The sequence below is a fragment of the Anser cygnoides genome, chromosome 1 (assembly GCF_040182565.1).
Source record: "Anser cygnoides isolate HZ-2024a breed goose chromosome 1, Taihu_goose_T2T_genome, whole genome shotgun sequence".
NCBI classification, from domain to species: Eukaryota; Metazoa; Chordata; class Aves; order Anseriformes; family Anatidae; genus Anser; species Anser cygnoides.
This window is the reverse complement of record NC_089873.1, coordinates 105,852,986-105,871,374: the sequence shown is the minus strand read 5'-3', so window position 1 is coordinate 105,871,374 and position 18,389 is coordinate 105,852,986.

The following is an 18,389-nucleotide window of genomic DNA, read 5'->3' as shown; positions in this document are numbered from 1 at the left end:
AAAGAATGTGGCTTGATGTGAACAGAAGAGACCTTGTAGTCAACAACACAGGGCTGAAGTGGGGTCACCTTAAGCATATGCACATAAATAAGGAAATGTCTATGTAACTGCATTATGGGAAGGCTCTCATACCTCTTCTGCGAAACCAGCATGCCAGCACACCTCTATCATGTGCCAGTATATCAATGCATACAGCACAGGAAACAAAGAGGAGGCATTAGAAGTCCATGTCCAATTACTGAGCTACAGTAACATTGGGATCACAGAGACATCATGAGATTGCTCATATAATTGAAATGTTGCAGTAGATGGATGTTATAAGTGAGACCACGCAATTTTCTGGTCTATCAAAAATATTTTATTAATTAAGTAAGCAGGCACAAGCAAAACAGCGCTGGGTGGCTGGGGAGTCTCCGCTCCACCACAGCACGCAACTTTCCCTTTTCATTGTCGCCGTTTTATAGCATCCAAGTTTCGGCTTGTCAGGACTTGTTGAACTTTCTGAAGCTGCGCAGTTCGTTGTTGGGGGTCGTTGTTTTTCTTTCAATGATCATGCGTTGTGCTCGTGTTCAAGGGGGAGGGTAGTGAAGCGGCAAACAGTATTTCACAGAGTCTTTGGTTTACCAAGGATGTTTATCCAACACCACCTCCCCACTATCTACTTGCTTAGTCTTCCCCCTTAACAAGGTCGTAAATTGCAAAACCTTATCTTCTCAGCAGATTCTCTGAATTCCTTTTAAAGACAATGAACAAACACCCGCTAATTTATCACAATGGATACAGGCCCTTTATGTATGACAGACAGGGAAGGTGAGGAAGATGTGACCTTTATGTGAGAGCACAATGGGAATGCATGGAGCTCTGTCTAGGAAGGGATGATGAGCCAGATGACAGTTTATGGGTTAGGATTAGTGGGCAGACCAACATGGGTAACATTGTTTTGGTTGTCTGCTACAGATTGCCTGATCAAGCAGAAGGAATATATGAGGCTTTATTCAGACAAATGGAAGAAGCCCCATATTCACAGGCTTTGGTCCTCTTGGGCGGACTTTTACTACCCCATAGCTGCTGGAAGGACAACACAGCAGGGCATAAGTATTCCAGGAGGTTTCTGGAATGCATCAGTGACAATTCAGTGACAATTACCTAATACAGGTGATTGAGGAGAAAACAATGAGGAGAGGCACTTTCCAGACCTCATACTTAAAAGAGAGGAAGCAATGATCAGCAGTGTGAAGATTAGGGGCAGCCTTGGCTGCATCCTGATAGAAAGGAGCAGAGCAAAAAAGGTTTAAAACACTGTCCTTCAAGAAAGCAGACTTTGGCCCCTTCAAGGATCCAATTGGAAGAATTCAATGGGATGTGAGCCTGGAGAGAAGAGGGGTCCAAGTGATCCCGTTTATATTCAAGAATCACCTACTCAAGGCAGCAGAAAGCCTGTACAGATGAATGAGGAGTTCCTGACAAAACTACAAAGGAAAAATTTATAAAGTGGAAGAAGGGATATGTGACCCCAGGCAATATAAATATAGCGTCCAAACACATAACGATCCAGGGGTCCTAGTGATAAAAGACATGGAAAAGGCCGAGGTATTCAACACCTTCTTTACCTCAGTCTTTACTGGTAAGACCGACTTTTAAGAATCCCAGGCCCCTAAAATGAGAGGGAAAGTCTTGAGCAAGGAAGACTTCAACCCTTAGTGGACAAGGATCAAGTTAGAGAATATTTAAACAAACGGAACATACAAGACCATGGGACACAATGGGATACACTCACAACTGTTGAGAGATGAGTGAACACATTTAAATGTAGGCCACTCTCAATTATATTTGAGAGGTCATAGCATTTAGAAGAGGTTTCTGAGGACTGGAAGAAAGCAAATGTCATACATTTTCAAGGAGGATCTAGGGAACTACAGGTCAGTCAGTCTCACCTCAATCCCTGGAAAGGTCATAGAATCATAGAATCATTTAGGTTAGAAAAGACCTCTGAGATCATCTAGTCCAACCTTTAACATAGCAGTGCCAAGTCCACCATTAAACCATGTCACTAAGCTCTGCATCTACACCATTTTTGAACATGTCAAAGAATGGTGACTCAACTACATACCTGGGCAGCCTGTTCCAATACTTAACAACCCTTTCAGTGAAGAATTTTTTCCTAATATCCTACCTAAACTGCCCCTGGTACAACTTGAGGCCATTTTCTCTTGGTTTATCAGTTGGTGCTTGGGAGAAGAGACCAATCCCCACCTTGCTATAGAATCATAGAGTATCCCAAGTTGGAAGGGACCCACAAGGATTACTGAGTCCAACTCATGGGTCCCCAAAGGACCACACAAAAAATAAGACCGTGCATCTGAGAGCATTGTTCAAATGCTTTTTGAACTCCAGCAGGCTCAGTGCTGTGACCACTTCCTTGGGGAGACTGTTCCAGTGCCCAGCCACCTTCCTGGTGAAGAACCTTTTCCTGATATTGAGACTGAACCACCCCTGCCATAGCCTCCTTTAAGCTAATTGTAAAGTACAATAAGGTCTCCCCTGTGCCTTCTCTTCTCCAGCTAAACAACCCAACTCCCTTAGCTGCTCATCATAAGACTTTTTCTCTAGATTCTTCAACAAATTCATTGCCCTTCTTTGGAAACAGGCCAGAATCTCGATGTCTTTCTTGTAGTGAGGAGCCCAAAACTGGACACAGTATTCAAACTGCAGCCTCACCAGAGTCAAATACAGAGGGACAATCGCTTCCCTAGTGCTGCTGGCAATGCAGTTTCTGATATAAGCCAGGATGCCGTTGGTCTTGGCCACCTGAGCACACTGCTGGCTCATATTCAGCCAGCTATCGACCAATACCCCCAGGTCCCTTTCTGCCAGACAGCTTTCCAGCCACTCTTACCCCAGTCTGAAGTGCTGCATGGGGTTGTTGTGCCCCAAGTGCAGGACCCGGCACTTGGCCTTGTTGAACCTCATATAGTTGGCCTTGACCAACCTATCCAGATCCCTCTACAGAGCCTCCCTACCCTCAGGCAGGTCAACATTCGTACCCAACTTGGTGTCGTCCATGATTTTAGGAAGGTGTACTAAATCCCCTTATCCAGATCATTGATAAAGATATTGAAGAGAACTGACCTCAGAAGAGAACTGAGCCCTAGGGGACACCACTAGAGACCTGCCTCCAACTGGAATTAATTCTATTTACCATGACTTTTAGTTATGTGGAATTAGTTGTGGAATTAGTTATTACATGCCATGGTGATGGAATAACTAATCCTGGGATCATTTCCAGGCACATGAAGAACAAGAAGACGAACAGGACTAGTCAGCATGGATTTAAGAAGAGGAAATCATGCTTAAGCAACCTAATAGCCTTCTACAATGAGGATGAGTTGCTTTACGGATGGAGGCAATATAGTAGGTGTTATTTATCTTGACTTCAGGAAGGTTTTCTTCATAGCTAATGAATCCCAAGGTGTGTAATTAGGCAATGAGTTGGATTGAAAACTGGCCGAATGGACAGGCTCAGAGAGTTGTCATCAACAGCACAAGTCCAGCTAAAGGGCAGTCACTAGTGGTATACTGCAGGGTTTAACACTGTTTAAGACCTTTGTTAATGACCTGGATGATGAGAAAGAGAACACCTTCAACAAGTTTGCAGAACTGGGAGGAGATGATGATACATCATACGTACAGCAATTGCCCTTGCTACCAAGAAGGCTAACAGCATTCTTGGCTGCACTATGTGAAGTATTGCCAGAAGGTCAGGAGAGGTGATCCTCCACTCTACTCAGCATTGGTGAGGCCACACCTAGAGCACTGTACCCAGTTCTAGGTCCCTCAGTACAAGAGAGACCTTGACGTACAGGGAAGAGTCAAACAGATGCCTACCAAGACAATAAAAGGGGTGGAGCACCTGTCCTATGAGGAGAGGCTGAGAGACCTGGGACTGTTCAGCCTGGAGAAGAAGAGGCTCGGGGTTGATCTTATCGTTGCCTATAAACGCCTGAAGGAAGAATACAAAGAGGATGGAGCCAGGCTTTTTTCAGTGGTGCCCAGTGCCAGGACAAGAGGCAACGGGCACAAAATGGAACACAAGAGGTTCTGTCGAAACATCAGGAAGCACTTCTGCATTGTGTGAGTGATGGAGCACTCACACACAGGTTGCCCGGAGTGGTTGTGGAGTCTCCCTCCTTGGAGATCTTCAATAGCCACTTGGACATGGTCCTGGGCAATCTGCTTTAGGTGTCCTTGCTTTAGTAGGTGCACTGGACCAGACAATCTTGTAGAGTAGTTGCCTAAAGTAACTAGGAAAATAAAACTAATATTCACATTTTAAAGAAAATATACAGCATTGAAGAGGTTTTCAGGCTAGGGCGTAGCTGCATTACCTGAGCGTTCCCTAGGCTTCCAACAGAATCACAGAATCACAGAATCGTCTAGGTTGGAAGAGACCTCCAAGATCATCTAGTCCAACCTATGTCCTAACAGTAACAAGACCTCCACTAAACCATATCACTAAGGGCTACATCTAAACGTCTTTTAAAGACCTCCAGGGATGGTGACTCAACGACTTCCCTGGGCAGTCCATTCCAATGCCTAACAACCCTTTCAGTAAAGTTCTTCCTAACATCCAACCTAAACCTCCCCTGGAGCAACTTTAGCCCATTCCCCCTCATCCTGTCACCAGGCACGTAGGAGAACAGACCAACCCCCACCTCTCTACAGCCTCCTTTAAGGTACCTATAGAGAGCGATGAGGTCTCCCCTGAGCCTCCTCTTCTCCAGGCTAAACAATCCCAGCTCCCTCAGCCGCTCCTTGCAAGACTTGTTCTCCAGACCCCTCACCAGCTTCGTTGCCCTTCTCTGAACTCTCTCAAGCACCTCCATGTCCTTCTTGTAGTGAGGGGCCCAAAACTGAACACAGTACTCGAGGTGCGGCCTCACCAGAGACGAGTACAGGGGGACAATCACCTCCCTAGACCTGCTGGCCACACTGCTTCTTATACAGGCCAGGACGCTGTTGGCCTTCTTGGCCACCTGAGCACACTGCTGGCTCATATTCAGCTGCCTATCAACCAGTATTCCCAGGTCCTTCTCTGCCAGGCAGCTTTCCAACCACTCACCTCCCAGCCTGTAGCGCTGCTTGGGGTTGTTACGCCCCAGGTGCAGAACCTGGCACTTGGCCTTGTTGAACTTCATGCAGTTGGCCTCAGCCCATCGGTCCAGCCTATCCAGATCCTCCTGCAGAGCCTTCCTTCCCTCGAGCAGATCGGCACACGCACCTAACTTGGTGTCATCTGCAAACTTACTGAGGGTGCACTCGATCCCCTCATCCAGGTCATCGATAAAGATATTGAAGAGGACTGGCCCCAGCACTGAGCCCTGGGGGACTCCACTAGTAACTGGCCTCCAACTGGATTTGGCTCCATTCACCACAACTCTTTGGGCCCGGCCATCCAGCCAGTTTTTAACCCAACAAAGCGTACGCCAGTCCAAGCCACGAGCAGCCAGTTTCTTGAGGAGACTGTTGTGGGAAACGGTGTCAAAAGCCTTACTGAAGTCAAGGTAGATCACATCCACAGCCTTTCCCTCATCCACCAAGCGCGTCACTTTGTCATAGAAGGAGATCAGGTTCGTCAAGCAGGACTTACCTTTCATATCGCCTGCTTGCCCTGCAAGTGCCGCGTGATGACCCTCAAGATAATCTGCTCCATGAGCTTCCCCGGCACTGAGGTCAAACTGACAGGCCTATAGTTCCCCGGGTCTGGGCCTGATCACCTGGTTGCCCTGCAAGTGCCGCGTGATGACACTCAAGATAATCTGCTCCATGAGCTTCCCTGGCACTGAGGTCAAACTAACAGGCCTATAGTTCCCTGGGTCTACCCTCCGACCCTTCTTGTAGATGGGCATCATGTTTGCTAGCCGCCAGTCGACTGGGACCTCCCCTGATAGCCAGGACCGACGATAAATGATGGAAAGGGGCTTGGCCAGCTCCTCCGCCAGTTCGCTCAACCTTAGATGCTATTGCACTAGGGGAACCTGGTGTGCTGACTCTAAGGAACAGTACGGAGCGCAGAGCAGAGTGGAGACACTGTGACTAGGTTCTGTGACAAGAGGAGAACTCGACTGTTCTTGTGCACACCGAGACTGATAAATTGAACATTTGCTACCCTGAGACAATGACCTGTCATGTTTTTGACAAAATTCTGTACTCTAGTGAACTTTTGCTCATTATAATATCATTATAATACCAAAACACACCTCCATCCCAAAAGCTACTCGCCTCCAAGTTGCAACCACCCCTCACTGAGCACACACTCCGAATTTCTCGGAGTCTATACCTTTAAACGAAGGTGAGAAAACTTTTAACCAATCATAACCAAGATATGCTTGACTAGAGTCACTCAAGCTCCACCTAAAAGATAGAAAATAATATAAATTGGCTTAAAAGAAAGGGGATGTCAGGGAAGATACCATCACGAGGGAAGATACCATCACGAGGGAAGATACCATCCTGACTTCTGGGATCAGTTGACAGGCTCTTCCCCCCTCATTGGGAATCTCACCTTTGGGTGAGATTTGAACACTTGGTTATACTGGGTGTCTCTGCGGAAGCCTAGAAATCTCTGTAGAGCCTTTGTGCCTTTTAACGTGTTAATAGCCAGGCTGTGTAAATGTGTATCTCATGCATGCTAACTTGATTTTGCAGACAGTGAATTTATCGCCAGCAATCCAAAAAACCTGTGCACCTGTTGCTGTAATAAATTGCACTTAATTGCATTGTCCCTAGCCATGGTAGTTCTAATTGAATGTGACTAGAGTGAGGGCATGCTATGTTGTTGGTGAGTCCGCGACCGTGATAGTTCAGTACCCTGAATCCAACTAGACCCATAACGGTTAATACATTATTGGTGAATCTGTGACCACGATAGTTCAGTACCCTGAATCTGACCAGACCCATAACAGTTAATCAGCTACGCCCCTTAACGCGACAAACCTCCAGAGGTCCCTGCCAACCTCAACTGTTCTGTGATTCTGTTCTGTGATTCTGCTGGTGATGTGCCAGAGCAAACAGTCTAAGAAATAAAAGGATGTATTCCTGTCAGGACCACACAGTTTCTGGAGAGGTACAGAGCTGGTCTCAGACACACTGCCCCATGAAATGTTTGCCATCCAACTTAGGTGTTTCTGGGGATACAACCTGGAAAGAGATAGAAAGGTTCAATGTTTCAGTCTCAATGTTTCCTTTATGGATAGGTCGCACTTTAGATGTCCCTTGGTGCATCACAAAACAAGGATGGTTTGAACAGTCAGGGAACTGAAGCTTTTAGAAAGCTGTGGGAGATATTGTCACAGAACAATGCAGGAACAAGCCATGATCCATTGCATGAAAGGAGCATCAAAGCATTTGCAGAGATCAAGAGCACCACAAAGAAATGAGCTGGTTTATGTGTCACCAATCACCCTAAAGCAGCATAAAGGGTAATTTGGGACAGTCTGTCCAGGGAGAAGAGTCAGACTGAGAGATGAAAGAAGTAGTTGCTGAAGCAAAGTGATAAAACAAATACCTTCAAGCTGAAAGGATTTAAGGATTAAGTGTCTACACTGTTAATGAAAGCAAGTAAATCTCATTCAAACTATTGGCACTGCTATAAAACAGGGAATATCAAACAATGTATTAATATTTCCAGTAAGGCAAAACATGCCCTGAACTACGGTGATTAAGAGTTACATTTTAAATAACTATTACAGTGTTAACTGTTAAAATTTTATCTTAATTCCCTGAAAGGATTTTAATGTCTCTAACTAAATAGCCTTTATTTCTTCAGCTGTCTGAACTGAATGGTTTAACTGCATCAGTAATAACTGTATGAGACACCAGAATACAGCCTAAATGTCCAACAAATGCCCAGCAAGTTCTACAAACCAAAGATGTGCAAAGTGACAGAAACACTTCCCACTTCATTTCCAGAGCTACAACCATATTCCATGCACAATGGAGAAGTATCACCGCCTCTTTCCTGTGCCAGAAAAAAAAAAAAAAAAAAAAAAAGAACAAACAAAATGAAACAAACAAGCAAACAAAAACCAACAACAACAAACCAGCATCTTTTGTGACCTTCTAATTAGCCGTGCTTGGCATACTGGTAGAGGAGAAGAATTGCCCATCTTCACAGGGAAGAGACAGAACCCTGCTTCAAACTCTCTTTCCCATCTGCAATGCAGCAATGCAACAAAGCAGTCCCTTTCCCCAGCACAGGTCTGAACTTGAATGTTGAGGTCTCAAGTGTCAAGACAAAAGTCAGCAGACCCACCATAAGCATACCATGGAAATGGAATTTTATGACAACACCCCAGTGCCTACAGTAACTGAGAATTAGTGAGGGGGGACAAAAAGTTGAGCAGATGAAGGGTTCAATGTCTTTCTTTGTTTGTCTTTTTTTTCTTTTTTTTAAGCACACTGGTGATTCACATGCTTGGGATTCAGACAGAGTGATGACGACTTGACCTCTGAAAGCAGGTGGCAAAGAGTGCTAAAAAAAAAAAGCTAGGTGGAAACTGCCAGTATTTCCTTAAAGAAAAGAGGGAAAAATACTCTGTAGGAAACCCTTTGGAGATTTTCCCACAGATTAGAAAGGAGGGGCAAAAAGGAGTGACAGATATCTCTGAAAGTGCAATAAGGCATTCATATGACACCAGAACATCTTAGAATGGCAGGATATTGATAATTCAACGAGGAAGCTGAGATGTAAAAGTGTAAAGCAATGAGAAATGAAACAGCTCCCATCAAATCTCTTCTGAAGAACATAATAGTGCTTTCTGCTTTCCCCTATAAAAGACAAAAATTAAGAGCAAAGGACATTTCACCATCATCACTAATGATAATTCTTTCCGTTCCATAGGTGACATGCCTGGGGCATGATGTTGATTTGCAACACTGGCAGCCTGACCATTACACAATCTCACACACCATAGGAGTGCCACTTCCCCTATTCTAGATCTGCTGTCATGGCCTAATGCAACTGTGCAGTAGAAAATCATTGTTTTGTTTGCTTGTATGGGAGATTCAGATATGGAGTGCATGCATGTCTGTGCAAACAGGCCATGCTCTGCAGTAAGAAAGAAGCCCTCTGAGATGAAGTACAAAATTTGGAGACAAATGCAGGAAGGAAGTGAATATAACCACTATGAAAAGTGTTTGCAGACTTTTTATAGGATTTATTGTGTGGGAGACAGACCAGTTTTAAACATTACTCTATGACTAAGGACAGGTACATTTCCTAACCTTATTTTATGTTCTTGAAGGACAGAGGCTACAACTGAAATGCAGTAATAGTGTGCAGAAAAAATATGATATTTCATGTTTTTATATAATGTCTTCATGATGTTATACAATAGCTTTATGTTTTTAGCAAAGGACTTGCAAATCCCTTAGGGTCTTCAGGCCTTCAGAGTCAATGTGCACTCCTCTTGCTTCAACAGAAAAAAATTCAAAGCCACTACTGTGATACTCCAATTTCAGTACTGACAAGCTCTTGCTATGTCACAAAAATACCACTGATTTAATGGTGCAGTGTACAGAAATATATATATACATATATACATGCTTCCTGTTCCTGAATATGCCCCTGAAGATCATATTTTGGTTTTCTTCCTCTCTTAGGCATACCTGCAAAAGATTAGATTTTTAAGTCAACTTTCCTGCAATCTGCTTAATGTTTTATTTAATGTTTTGTTTGTTTGTTTGTTTGTTTTAATTTTTTCATTAATGATTTTTTTCATTTCCTTGTAACTCTACTCTGCTCAGAATAAACCCAGGCAAGAAAACAAATACGAAACGGTCCCTAAAGAATTATGGAGGGTTGCCTGAGGTGTTGAGATGACCCTAGAGTAAATTGCCTTTATCTGTCAAGATAATGTTAATGTGTGGGCAGGTCTGATGTTGAATTAAGGTCCCTCTTTCTTTTGTGCCATGCTTTGTTCCTTCCATTAAAGAAAAAAAAAAAACATGCTTTGCTCTGAAGACCCCATTCCAAGCCATTGCTTTCTCATACAGATCACTGACTGTGGATGAAAGTCATGTATGGGAAAAACATGGCATCCTGATGAATTACTACAGTCAGGCAATAGCAACTGCCTTTCAGTCCTGACGTGCCAAGATTTTACAGGGCTTATGACCACCATATGTTCCTTGTACAGCTCCTCCTTTAGTCCCACCTTCCACAGGGAGAAAGAGAGAAATGGAGCAAGACAAAGTCAATACATAAAAGCAACAGTCAAATATCCTGAAAGGGAGTACAGGAGCAGGAAAAGGGTCACATGGAAAGTGTACAAACAAATTAAAAAAATAGAGAATGCCAGAGAAAAGAATAATAGCCCCTTCTTGCACATATTAATTCTCCTGATATCAATAAATAATAAATAATAAAAAATTGCAAATAGCAAAAGAATGGTTTGATTATAGAGGCAGGTGTGAACATGTATATTTGTGTATCAGGTCCATTACTGTTAACACTTTATTTTGGGTTACATCTAGCAAACCATAAGGGCGGGATTTCCAAAGACACCTAAGTTAAGACTTTCAAAAACAAGAAACTGTCTCCATGGCAGTAAGAAATATTTTCATAGGACCAAGGCATATGTTTCATTCTACAGACGTGTTTAACTACATAATACAAAATAAACCTGTTTGAATTAACCCTGTACAGAAAGCATGAGCAATAGTAAATGTCAAGTTTAATAATGCATTCATCATATATTGTAAAGCAAGACAATTGACTGACAAGTGCTCAGGAAGAACGACATGGGGAAGTCTCTATGACAGTATCTTACACACTTAAATGAAGAATACGTAAATGGTTTATGTTCCACGTACACAACAAATATAACTCAATTCACAGCACTGTCGGAACAAGAACTGGGACAGTACACTTCAATCCTCAGAAACAAAAATCTCAGGCCAATGATAAATTATTATTCACCAAACCACTGAATTAATTTTGAGGGGAAAAAAATTAACATTTACATATGCTCATTTTTTCCTTAAATTCAAAACAAATCTTCCTAATTAAACAAGCCCTTTTAAACTTTGCCCAAAGCTAGAACCTCCACCTCCCAAGTGTTTGGTGTTCTCACTGCCCTCGTGTTACCTTCTTTGGGAACATGAAGGTTTTGCAATTGTTATAGATGGTACAGAACCAGAGAGACTTCTTTGCCACATCACAGCTTTCTGTCTAGTTCTCCACATGCACTGAAGTGCATCACAGTTTATATTAGACAACATACCTTGGCAAGGGGAAAAAAAAAAAAGGAAAATTAATGATTTCTAGATAGAACAAGCAACAACCTTCTCTACTAGTGGCTCTTTCATTCAGGCAAATTTGACTCTGAGAGCTGAATACACAAAACTTAAGACTATAAAACAATCAATATTTGGCACAATAGATAACTAGGCTCCTAGGTGATCAACAGTATGTTCACTGTACCCAAGAAAACAACTTTTATTAGTAAAACTGAGCCAAGGTCAGTGCTGCAAGATCTGTGCTACACTGCACAAGACTTTGGATCACAGACAGATGAACTCTGGAGATGTGTGATTTCAGCACACATGAAAGCAGAGCTGAGGCTCTGGAGGTGGTGAGGAAGGAACATGACTGAATTACTTCTGAGCTAGCAGAGAATAACCGAACACACCAGAGGATCTGACATTAGCTTTTGTACCCATCCAAACACTCTTGCATAGGAAGCAAAGGAGACTCTGGAAAGAGCAACAACAACAAAACAGACATAAAATTTAGATCTATTCTATTTGAGAATGAATACACTCAACTCTGCAACATAAACAGTGGTTTTGCCATCAGGTGAACTAAGACAGAAGAACGTGATGACAGCAGGATTGAAACCTCTTTTTTTTTTTTTTGTTGAAGAAAGCATCTTTTTCTCCAGAACAAGAGATTTTCCAATAGAGTATCCAGTCCTGTGATAGTGTCACATCTTCAAAACCAAAGCTATAAAGTGAACATTGGAACACGGTATGCCTCAACATTAACACTTATCAATAGCTATATAATAGGATTAGTCTAAAATTTGCATGTGTGAAGCATTTAAAATATATTAGACATTTCTCAAATATAGAAACAAAGAGGCAATTGGTAACTTGAACATGTGTTTACTTCACATCACCTCACAGCTTTTTGATTGTTTTATTCTAGCCATGCTGGCCCCCAAAATTCTCTCATCTCTTTGCAAAAGCATAACACACAGAGTAAAAAGAATGAACTGGCAATTTTTCTATCTTCTCCTATAAAACTTGCACCCTACTCTCCAAAAATTACCTTGTCAGGAAGAAGTCCCGGTGTTCCTGCAAGGAACAAAATCCTTCTTTCATCTCTACTACAGAGAAGGTTGCGAAACTGAAAGACAATATTACAGAAAATCCACATGGACAATGAGGCAAATACCACACATACTAAAAAAGGGAAAGGGAGAGGTGTACTGAAAGTATCTAACTTGTTCTTTAGCCTTAAACAGATGCCCCTGCACTTCTCAGCGATCCTAGTAGGACTGCTGGAAGACCAAGGGAAATACAGAGCACTTGCACAATGTCAGGAGGCCACAACTTGGTCTGGTGCTTTATCACCTCATGTATTTTATAGAATCATAGAATGGTTTGGGTTGGAAGGGGCCTTAAAGACCATCTAGTTCCAACCCCCTGGCCATGGGCAGGGACACCTTCCCCTAGACCAGGTTGCTCAAAGCCCCATCCAGCCTGGCCTTGAACACTTCCAGGGATGGGGCATCCACAGCTTCTCTGGGCAGCCTGTTCCAGTGCTTCACCATGTTCATAGGAAAGAATTCCTTCCTAATATGCAATCTAAATCTACCTTTTTTTAGTTTAAAGCCATTACCCCTTGTCCTATCACTACACTTACTGACACAGAGTCAGGTCTCCTGACTCTGCCCTCCCCAGCTCTCCTGTAGGCTCCCTTTTGATACTGGAAGGCCTCTGTAAGGTCTTACTGAAGCCTTCTCTTCTCCAGGCTGAACAGCTCCAACTCCCTCAGCCTTTCTCCACAGTAGGGGTGCTCCAGCCCCTTGATAATCTTTGTGGCCCTCCCCTGCAGTAGAACAGGTAGAGCATTATCTGCTATGGACAGGAGGGTTGGATGCTAGAGACAGTGGATGGCAAAGGAAATCTCTACATGTGGACTGGCCTCTTTTCTTTCACAACATGCACATGCTACTGGGTAGCCAAAGAAGCCGCCTCAAAAACCAGTGGCTCACCCCTGCACAATGCTAGCTCTCTGAGAAATATTAAGCTTGACTCCCCTCTGTTCACCTTGTGCTACTTTTTGGTAGTGTTCTCCCTTTTGGTAACTGAGCTCTTGGGACTTGCAGATGAGTTGGAAAAAGCATGAAATTCCCCGTGGAGGGTCTCAGTATTACAGAGCTCAAAACCAAAGGGAAAATGCTAAGTAGCTTCTGCTTCTACTATTCCACACATTCAAAACTGCACACTACAAGGCTGTGTCCACAAGGTGTAAAACGTGCCAAATTAAGTGAGGCCTTCTCTTCATGTCCCTCACTAGAGATCGAAGTGTATACATAAAGACAACAAAAATGTTTTTACAAATATATTAATGGTAAGAGGAGGGCCAAGGAGAATCTCCAACCTTTACTGGATATGGTGGGGAACATAACTGCTGAGGATAAGAAAAAGGCTGAGATTCTCAATATTTTCCTTACATCTGTCTTTAATAGTCAGACCAGTTATCCTTAGGGTCCTCAGCCTCCTGACCTTGAAGTCTGGAATAGGGAGCAGAATAAACCCCCAATGAGTCAGGTGGAAAGAGTTAGAGACCTGCTGCTCCATATGGACTGCCACAAGTCCATGGGGCCAGATGGGATCCACCCAAGGGTGCTGAGGGAGCTGACCAGGTAACCCACCTGGTGGATGAGGGAAAGGCTGTTGACGCAGTCTACCGAGACTTCAGCAAGGCCTTTGACACGGTCACCCACAGTATTTTCCTGGAGAAGCTGGCAGCCCACAGCTTGGACAGGTACACTCGTTGCTGGGTTAAAAACTGGCTGGACGGCCAGACCCAGAGAGTGGTGGTGAATGGAGTGAAATCCAGTGTGAGACTGGTCAAGAGTGGTGTTCCGAAGAGGTCAGTGTTGGGGCCCATCCTCTTTAATATCTTTATTGATGACTTGGATGAGGGAATTGAGTGCACCCTCAGTAAGTTTGCAGATGACACCAAGTTGGGGTGAAGTGTTGATCTGCCGGAGGGTAGGAATGCCCTGCAAAGGGACTTGGACAGGATGGGTCAACAGGCAGAAGCCAATGGGATGAGGTTCAACATGGCTAAGTGCTGGGTCCTGCACTTTGGCCACAACAACCCCCTGCAGCGCTACAGGCTTGGGGTAGAGTGACTCGAAAGCTATGCAGAGGAAAAGGATCTTGGGGGTGCTGATTGATGCTTGCCTGAACATGACCCAGCAGTGTGCCCAGGTGCCAAGAAGGCATTCTGGCATTCAAAAACAGTGTGGCCAGCAGGGCTAGGGTAGGGATTGACCTTCTGTGCTCAGCACTGGTGAGACTACACCTCAAGTACTGTGTTCAGTTTTGGGCCCTTCACTACAAAGAAGACATCAAGGCCCTGAAGCGTGTCCAGAGAAGGGACATGGTTTAGTGGGTGACATTGGTAGTAGGGGGACGGTTGGACCAGATGATCTTGGAGGTCTTTTCCAACCTTAATGATTCTATGATTCTATGATCTTTCAGAATTTCAGTTCACTATCTTCCCAACCATTGAGAAGGAAAATAGAAACACTTGCTGTTCAGTTACCTTCCAGTTGCCTTGGTTGTTTGCAGTACTCCACCAGAGCAAATAAGATTCATTTAGATGAATCTTGATAATCCCATTGCAGCCAACACACTCATCTGATGATAATAGCTGAAGACTGATACAGCGGGGCTGGGCCATGCCAGGCCTTTGTCAGCAAGCCTGCCAATTTTCAAACTCTGAATCATGGCTGCTAACAATTGTATCACTTATCCAAAATACTACTATGATTTTGTATGTGGAGAGATCTCTGTTTAAAGCAAATGGTTTGATTTGGTGATTTGTTTTCTCTAGAAAATAATGTATTTTCAGATGTATCACAAAATCATCAGCTCCCTTACTGCCAAAGTATGTGAACACAAACTTACTTGAATTTCAAGCTGCAGGGAATTGCCAAATTATAAAATAATTGTTCATCTTTTGTCCAAAATTACCAGACAAATTATGGCAATGAACATTCACGTTTACTTCCTTAAAATTCTACCTATAGCTGCCAGAATAAGGTAAATGAAGTAGACTAACTCTTGTTCCCTTGTTTTAGAAAGGTCTGTCATCCTTTGCACTCCCCTCAAAGGCTTGAAAGACCATCCAAGAAGCAGTGGTGAAAATCATTTTAAGGTTGCAGAAAATCAATCCTTTCATTCCAAAATAAACTGTTTTACAAGAACAGTGATAAATTAAGGCTATTACATGTTTGCCTACACATTACACACCCATTGTACACACAGTTTTAAGGCAGATTAAAAGGAAGGAAGATTACACAAGGAAGATACCTTGAAGTAAGATACACTTTAGATTAGTGAGTAACCACATATTTGCCCAAGGTGAAGTAGGAGACAAATCATCCCTTGGATATAGAGATGTAGGTTCCTTCACAGTGTAGTTCAGGATCTCACAGACAGATGTCCCAGAACTGGCACACTGAAACTTCCTTCTTTGCTTATCTCACAGCAGAAAGTGTGCATGTCATCATCAGCTTGTTTAAAGGGCTTTTTCCTTGCAACCCCAAGGCATGCTATTGATTGGGGATGGAGTGGGCAGGATGTTTAACCATAGATATTCAATAAACACTGATTACTGCAGTTTTGATCTGTTCTGTAGCTTCTTCTGAAGGGCAGCAGCAGTCTCAGTGTGCTGAGAAGCACGCAAGGTTTGTGAGGTCCCAGGAGGTGTCTGAGGGGGTTCCTGAGCCCCAACACTCTTGTACTGTGTGTGCCTCGATGGACTCTCTGGCATGTTGCAGTCTGTGCAAACCTACCGAGAAGCTTAAGACCTTCAGGAAATAATCAGTGCTTATAGGCAGTGCTCTGAGATTCTTGGTAGAATGGTAGTTAACACCAGACATGTGCTGTGCTCTGCAGCAGCCAGGAATCTAGCCAGGCCAGCTGTGGACAAGTGGAGGAGGCCATCCAGACAGAGCTTCCTCTCAGGGAGGCTGCTGTCCAGGTGGAGATTTTGCAGCCCACACTCTTGTGTGGAGGAATGTGGGGTCCCCCATGCACCCCCATGCAAGGGGTGATCTGGTGGAGTTATGTAGGCAGCAGGTGCAGTAGCTGCTGCAGGAATTCAGCAGGTTATGTTGCTTTAGGAAAGGGAAACAAGAAATAGAACAATACTTGTAGGACTGCATGGATAATTGCTAGGGCCCTGTCTCACTGATCTCCAAGGTCTAGAAGACAAAGAACATCAACGAGACAGGCAGCACCTTGGAAGAAAAGGTGTGGTGTGGTCAGACACACAGAGATTCAAGTCCAAAGGAGATGCAGAGGCAAACCTGGATGGCTCCGGTGTGTGATAGCTATCAGATGAAATTTCCTTGCATTATAGGTTTGCACATATTTATCTCAGTCTTTTTCGATATGGCTGTCAGTGTAGCACTCTAATATTGCACCTTTTTTCCTTGAAATATGCTGAATTGACAATGTCTTTGCAAAGTTACCTGTATAAGACGAGTATTTTCCCTTTATCAAACTACTGTCTTCCCTCAAGATAACGTTTGCCATTAAACCATATGTTGCTAGTTTTAAATACTGACGACAGTTGCTTAAATAACACTTATGCAAAGCCCTAGAGCCATACTTACCAGGTGTGAGGGACAGGACATTACCCTGTTCTACCCTGTGTAGTTGACGAACTCCTTATCTTCTTGGCAATCTTCAGGCTTGTGCTTTGGTTACTGAGGGATTCTGGGTGGCTGTCTGTGAGCAGCTCTGCCTCTCTGTGCTGGCAATTATTCATATCCCCCAATACCTGTCAAACTGGTGGATGTCCTCTTCTGCCTCTCTCAGCAGAAGGAAAAGCTCAGACTCACAGTCTGCTGAAGATTTCAGAGAACATGCATTCACAGGATACTTAGCAGAGGGAAAAAAAAAACGGGGGGGGGAGCAGAAAACACAATGTGCTGGAAGATTTGTGCAGGAAAACAAATAGATATATAGCAGCTTAAATAGGATGAATAAAGCCCAGGAATATCAAATCAAACCAACAAACAAAGTGAGCTATTTCTGTCTTGTGCAGGAATGGAAAAATTGTGTTCTGACTGGGACATGCATAGTGGTGAACTAGTGAAATGTGTAGTAAATTACCTTTTTGAAAATAAGAATTCTTTTGCTAAAGTTTCTTATACTTAATGAGGCTACTTTTTCTTTTGACAGATACATTTCTCACAGATAAAATTTAATCTATCATCTAGTTAAAGATTGCCCACTGATTCTGACTGGATTGCTCTTGATGCAAGAAGAGTATTATACTGCAATGGTAACACATGTGCTTAACGTTTCAAAAGGACTAGTTCTGCAGTGAGAGTGGAAAAGGGAAGAAATAAATTTAGGTGAGAAAAATCAGGCAAAAAATATAAATGAAAACAAATATAAATGTTATTTTCACAGTTCCCCACAACATTGTTGGTCAGAACTAAACAAATCCCCTGGTGCAAGCTGAAAGGATGTTCTGTTCTCTGATTTATTTTCCCCTTAAAGAGATTGATGGTTAGTAGTCCCTTAAATAGCTCCTGCCTCTAGACTGACTCTTCTCCCCATTCCACCAAATATTACAGAAAAACTTCTTATCCCTTTCTAGTTCTTCCTCCTAAGCTGTATTTATTTTACAATATGCAGTAAGGCCAAGATTGCTTGAGCACAAAACCAAGGAGAAAAGCTTAACTCTGTACATGCTGCTATGGCTTACTTCACAGTGGTATCAATCTCAGTCATTTTGTTGATATTTGCTTTGAATTAAAGTTTCCCTTTGCATATGAACACGCATTAAAAACTTCTATTATGTTATTATTTATTACTTGTTTTCCTCTGTTTAACACATGACTCACATGTCATTCTGCAGGAGCTGAGGTGATTTTCTGCGTTTCTGAACGTTCAGCTAATGACTGGTTACCAGATCAAGAAGAGATCCTATTCATTTACTCATTAGACTTGTGTGGCAAAGTTTTGGCAGCAGGGGGGACTGCAGGAGGGGTCTCTGTAAGAAGAGCCGAGAAGCTGCCCCATGTTAGAGAACAGGCAGTTCCAGCTGGCTTCAAAAGGGACCCACT